Genomic DNA, 7,550 nt, shown 5'->3' with positions numbered 1-7,550 from the left:
CGGATCAAGAACGAGCCGACGGCGCGATCACTGCGGGGAGGCCTAGGACACGGCGCACAGTGGTGCCAAGGCGGCAAAAAATCCTTTTTATAAATTTTCGATTTTTATAAAAAAGAATTATTTTTGTATAGCCTAATAGTGCGTGCATGATGTGCCAAAGTCAGATTAAAAAAAAAATTTGTATAGTTATGTAATTACTCCGTCCATAATTGAATACTTAGGGGTCTATAAATCATATGGGTTATTGCAAATGGTTTCAACTATTGAATGGCAAAAAAATTTTCGAAAAAAAGTTGTTCACCATTAAGTAATATGGACTAACCTGAAGTCCCTTTGTGTTACGCTCATTTTTTATTCATGGAGGAATACAAAAAATCCTTTGAATACCTTCGATCTGGAACTAATCGTTTTGGCAAGTTATAATATTGATCTAGCTTTGTGCAAAATTTCATGAGATACTTCAAGATGCTTTTGCCGCAATTTAAGTTTAAATATCTATTAAAGATTAAATAGATTAAATAAAATCTATTAAAGAATTTGTTGTATGCTTTCATAAATAAAAAATTAGTGTTCGCGTTTGTACAATTTCGCGAGGTATCTTCGGACGACGCTCGACGACTGTCTCTACAACCGAAGTGTGTCTCACGACGACTTCCGACTGACTCGACTGAATGTTCTGTACAACTTAATTCTAACGACTTCGTTTGCCCTGGTAAAAATTTGGGTCCTTCCAATCAGAGCGGTTCTTTTTCTTCGTCTCACCCCCGTTCCTTCCGCCCTTGGCGTGTTTGTTTTCGGAACGGCGAGGTGATCGGAGGGGATGATGGGACTTTCCTCCGGGCCACCCATGCTTGACCCAAGTGTCGATAGACCGTTGGGTCCGCTTCAAGTGCCCTTCAGTTCGTCTCTTAATTTACGACGGTTTCAGTTTGCTATTGAGGATGTCACGTCCGGCGGTTCGCACGGTTCGCCAATAAACGCCTAAACAATGACCATTAATATTATCACACGGGAAAATAAATCAGATCAAAACATACGTGACAAACCGACGCGGTTAGAGATACGCCGACTGATCTTCCTGCAAGATACGCAGATGAAGACCAGATTACAAATTAGACGCAAAAAAGGGAGATATCAAATTACGCCGAACCATAGGAAAAGACGACGACTTCATCTTGGCAACACACAGCGACGAAGCAAGAAACATCAAGAAGATCAAGAAGCAGAAATGAGGAATCCCCGGAGACAGAGCACTACAGGGTAACAGGCAGCGAAGAATCAGAAACGAACCAGGAAGAGATCGACCTCGAAGGGCTATCACTGTTCGACTAGACTCTGGCAAATATACCCCAACAATAATGATCACTTCCCCAGACCTCCAAGGAATAATTTCATTTTTGATCGATTCAGGCTCAGAAATTAACCTTATCAAAGAATCAATGGTCCCAGTATCTACGAAAATCGACACAAGTAATGCGATTAATATTCGAGGAATCTCGGCTGAGGTCCTGGCCACCCTAGGGACGGCATCAATCAGGATAGCGGGCCATCAAGTAATATTCCATGTTGTTAGCAACCGAATATTGATAGACCAAAGCGGACTCCTACAACTTTAGGACTACAAGTAGCGGACTTTCTACAAAAGAATCAAGCAAACGTCGATTACTCTGCGCAACATATAAAATGGGGAACCACCTATATACCATTCTTTGAACCTCGACAGATAACAGTTCCTAAGAGAACGTCTATCCCCATTACGGTAAATATAATCAACCCAGAATTGCAACAGGGTTATATTCCCCGAATACCGGGGGAAAAGGGAATATTTCTTGGAGAAACCGTGGTCACTAATAATAAGGGACGAGCACACATACGCGTAACGAACGCCACGTTAAAAGACTACGTTCTAGACGTACCCATGGTAAAATTGGAACCATTCGAGGAGGTTACCAATCAACGTGCCAAATCCTGCCTTGTGGCAGCAATAAACAATCAAAATCGATCCAAAGATATACTGGAATTATTAAGACTAGACCACCTCAACAAAGAAGAGAGAGAAAATATTACGAGATTAATCAAAGAAAATCAAGACCGATTCCACATTCCGGGAGAAACCCTCGAAGGCACGGATGTGCTACGACACAAAATACACACCACCAACGACATTCCAATGAATACCAGGCAATACCGATTCCCCCCGATTCACAAAGAAGAAATTAACAGACAAGTACGAGAGTTACTAGAGACGGACGTGGTCGAAACGTCAACATCTCCCTACAATTCACCAGTATGGATCGTACCGAAAAAACCAGATTCTCAGGGAAACAAGCGATGGCGTCTTGTAATAGATTACCGAAATCTGAACGAAAAAACCGTGGGCGATGCATATCCCTTGCCCAACATAACGGAAATTCTAGATCAACTTGGAAGCGCTAAATACTTTTCCACGTTCGATCTGGCCTCTGGATTCCACCAAATCAAAATGGCACCCGAGGACGCCCATAAAACGGCATTCTCAACCCCTTATGGACACTTCCAATTCAAAAGGATGCCTTTTGGCCTAAAGAACGCCCCAGCCACATTTCAGCGCTTGATGAACAGCGTACTGGCAGGACTGCAAGGATCAGAATTGTTTGTATATCTTGATGATATAGTGATATACTCAAGCTCCTTGCAAGAACACGAAATAAAATTCAACAAACTAATGGATCGATTACGTTCCGCAAAATTAAAACTACAGCCGGACAAATGCGAATTTTTGCGTCATGAGGTAACCTACTTAGGGCACATAATCAGCGAGGATGGGCTAAAACCAGACCCAAAGAAAATCGAAGCAGTAAAAAAATTTCCTAAACCCAAAAACGCGACACACATCAAACAATTCCTAGGATTGGCCGGATATTATCGAAAATTTATACCAAACTTCTCAGCAACCGCAAAACCCCTCACAGACTTATTAAAGAAGGATATCACCTTTAGATGGGAAGATACCCAGGAGAAATCATTTCAAATCCTAAGGGATGCACTTACGACCAAACCCATACTGCAATTTCCAGACTTCTCAAAAACATTCAACCTCACCACTGACGCGTCTGGATACGCTATCGGAGGAGTACTCAGCCAAGGCCCAATTGGAAAAGACCTCCCCGTGGCATACGCCTCCCGCCTGCTGAATGCAGCCGAACAAAAGTACTCCACCATAGAAAAGGAATGCTTAGCAATTGTCTACTGCATATCCCACTTTCGGCCATACCTATACGGCCGTACCTTTAATATCGTTACAGACCATAAACCTCTAGTGTGGCTACATTCTATCAAGGATCCAACTTCCAGATTATGGAAATGGAAATTAAAATTGTCAGAGTACGACTATAATATCCAATATAAGGAAGGTAGAGCCAACACTAACGCAGACGCGCTATCCAGGAACCCCCCAAACACATGCCTACCCCTGCAGTCTTGGATCAGAAAACCAGTCAGAAGAAGAATTTTATCAACCTCATCAGAAGACTCATTAGAATCGGAACTGCACAGGATAAACAAACGAGTAAAACTAGACGAACCGGTACGCACCCAAAAAAGGAAAATCTCAACTACCACCTCGGAAGATTCACCCCTACCAGATATAACACGAAGGAAAAGGAAATGTGGACCGCAGGAACGAACAGAGATAGAACACCGTACGTCAACTCCGCCTGATAACCAAGACACAGAATCAAGACCTAACCCAGGAACTAATTATTCGGCCGACAGCCCTGACTTGGTAGACATCCAAGTGGAACCGCCCAGCATAATACAACAACCACACAGAGCCTTGCGAATCAGAGAAACCCACGAACCACTATATATGGCCAAAACACACAGAATAATATTCATCGACATGAACGGTAACCCTATCGACAAAGGAGCAGAAGAATTAAAGGAAGCCAACCTCTGGAACACCTTCATTGATCTAACCTTCGAGCGAGCTAGACTACAACAATGGGACGGATTCTATACAATAGCCCTACCTGTCAAACAGAACAAACACAGCCCTATCGAACCCGAGAACATCGCCAACTGCATCGCCTCACTATTAGACGTAGTTGAAGAATTGAATTTAAATTCCTTCAGCATAAGAAGGACTAATAACATTGAAGACGTACCCTGGAAGTACATCATAAAGAAGCTGAAAGAAACATTCCGGAATAAAACAATAACGATAACCATATGCACAGGCCAAATAACCACACCACCTGAAAGCGACAGATTAAACCTAATTAGAGAAAAGCATATGTCTGCCGCCGGTGGACACAAGGGCGTAACAAAGACCTACCACCGAATTCGGCAGTTACACTATTGGGAAGGAATGAAGAAGGACATACAAAACTTCATCCGCACATGTAACGAATGTCAACTAAGAAAATTGACAAGAATTAAGACGAAACAGCCGATGGTGTTAACAGACACTCCTGGAGAAGCTTTCGATAAAGTCAGCCTGGACATCGTAGGGCCCCTACCAGAAACGAGGAAAGGACACAAATATATTCTAACCATGCAAGACCTACTGACAAAATACTCTGTAGCGGTGGCTTTGGAACGAACCACAACTGCAGACATCGCGGATGCCTTCATCAAAAATCTTATCTGTCGATTTGGAGCCCCTAAAGCAATTCTAACGGACCTAGGAACCAACTTCACCTCCAATTTAATGAAACAGGTGGCAAAGAAATTTAGAATCAAACACTACAAGACCACAGCTTACCACCCACAAAGCAATGGCTCAATTGAAAGGTCACACCATGTACTGATGGAATACTTAAAACAGTACGTAAATCATGCCAACAATTGGGATGACTGGCTAGACTTGGCCATGTTCTCGTACAACACATCAGTACATGAAGGGACTAAATTTTCACCACACGAATTGGTCTATGGAAAAATTGCCCGTGAACCAACCAGCAGTGACCCAATAAAAGAAAACCTAGAACCTACCTATGCGGATTACCTTTGAGATCTACATATGACCATCAAGGAACTACAACTGTCAGCAGCTAAAAACCTGAACGCCGCCAAGGCAAAATCAAAACAGTACTACGACCAGAAAATCAACCCGCAAAACTTCAAAGTAACGGACCTCGTGTACTTACTGAAAGAACCAGTCAAGGGCAAATTCAGCGACCAGTATACCGGGCCCCACAAGGTTATAGAAATACTGCCCAATCAGAATATAAAAATCCTAGTCAAGGGAAACCCTCGCACAGTCCACATAAATAAGTTAAAATTAGCACACCGAAGACCCGACTGACGCCACGACACGACAATAAGAGACAAAACAGACCACGACAGACAGACCTAATCAACCAAGACCTAAGCTCACACGTTGCGAAATACGATCCCTTAGATACACATCAACAATGCCAATTCCAAGACCAAGCTACCTCCCGGAGAACGAAGAGCTGGAGGAATATTACGGACCCATAGACGGGGTAGTGCCCACGGACTACCCCGACGCATACAGGAGCCTCCTGGACCTGCAATGTGTGGTGGTGTCGCTCCAGCCACCCTCACACGTGTACCACCACCATCGACTGTGCCAGGCGTGCTACAATCGTCTGACGCACGTGGAGCGGCGGTATTACGAACAGGGAGGCTGGCACGTTTTGTGCCGCCGGGACGTCGCGGGACCATGGGCAATATGCCGAGACTGCGGCCTCCAACTGGGAGCGATCCGACCAGCGCACGAGTGCACAGAGTGCATTGAAGAGTACTTTGAGTTATCAACCGATGGATGGTGGATGATCCGCGCGGGCTATGTAGTAGAAGTCGTCACCCGGTGGTGACGAACCCAACCATCGACACAGACAAACTACAATATTATATACGAAAACGAGTTACAACAATAAACGTCCACTCTCACAAAAGCGCGTAGAAATGATTACCCCTGCAAAACCACAAACAAATAACACACAACGGTACTAATCATAGAAATAAGCAAGCGAAAACCCTAACCTCAAGCTAGCGGACGAAGGCCCGTTACCGAATAAATAACAAAAATAAAATGCTGCTTCATACGCCTAACAGCTACTCAAGGGACACCAACAGGCATTCTTCCGCTACCTTCACACTAACCCACCATAGGACGCTAAAAGATACGCGATAATCATTGTACTAGTATTAGGAGACCGAATGCGTTTGTTCACAGAAAATGTTAAGGGCCCGGGATAGTCACGTGACTTTTCTAGATTCGTTGGTCGGTATCTGCCATGCAGTTTCCTTTACAGAAATGGTATTACCTACAAATGTGTAGCTGACTGATGAACACGAGATGGAGCTATCGTCGTATTCTATTATGAATCAGAAAGGGAACTCGATTGACGTTGCAACACAAGAGGTGTGTGACGAAGAAGCTAGATTTTACTGCGTTGTCAGCTTTTAAAAGGGCAATGTTGCCGCATCATATTCATACAAACACCGTCGATGATCGCATGGAAAGCGTTCGAGCTGGTTCGAGCGGTTTCTTTTCTTACTTTCGGATCTGTCGAAATTTGGAGGCTTATTCCTTCTTAATTTAAAATATAGAATTTTCAATTGTAAATAATTGTACGATCATTTGAATATTCGTTAACTTGTTTAAAAATCTTAATTTTTTAAACGTTCTATATGAATATAACACGAATATATTGTCACGGGTCCCGCGTTTTCCGACCCGTCCGACGGAAGAAAACCGGGGCCACGACGGGTTAGGCACGTTCGGCCGCGCGGAACGTGTTTCGCCCGGTGACAAACGGTATCCCGTAGGTTCGACTTTTTCCCCGACGGAAGACTTTACCAGGTTCGGGACTCGAAACGGGCGCCAGACACTCGCAAGTGTCACACGAACAAGTTCGAAGATTACGCGAGACGCTAATTAGTCTGCCGAACCTACGAGAACCGCGCGAGGGCCTGAATAGCGGCAGCCTGGGCCAGGATTCTACGCGGAGGGAATGCGGGACGTTTCCCGCGGCGGAAAGGTTTCTCACGAAAGAAAGATAGACGAGAATGGGCTTCGACTTTACATTTATTAATCTGGCTGATTACAGAAGGCTGCCGGGGCGACCCGGCAGCGATGGAAACGAAGCCCGCGCGGTATTGTACAATGATTCGACAGTTGGACGGTCGCTCGCGCTTATTTCTCCCGATTCTACTTTCCTACGCGTCGAACCCGATCGTAGGCGCGATGTACGGCAGCTACGAGTGGCAATTAGCCGGTCGAGAAGCGACCGGGTTCCGATGGTATACGCGGCAGCAGTTCGAAATGACTGTGGCCGTCGGAATTAGCCGGAAACAGCGATACGGTTTTCGTCGCGTCGTCCCACCGTGGGACGTCCCCAGATTGGATTCGCCAAAAATCGGTAACGATACGGGCCCCCCGTCCGTTCACCGACCGACGGCCTCACCCCCTTCTCGATTCTATTCTGATCGCGATTCACGGCGAGCGAGGTTACGTCTTAAATTCGACTCGAAGTCCGGCGGATTCGCAAAAACGCTACCGAGCCAACGCGAAAATTATAATGGTGCGGAAAGAAACC

The sequence above is a fragment of the Halictus rubicundus genome, chromosome 10, assembly GCF_050948215.1.
Source record: "Halictus rubicundus isolate RS-2024b chromosome 10, iyHalRubi1_principal, whole genome shotgun sequence".
Lineage (NCBI taxonomy): Eukaryota > Metazoa > Arthropoda > Insecta > Hymenoptera > Halictidae > Halictus > Halictus rubicundus.
Note: the sequence above shows the minus strand (reverse complement) of the source record.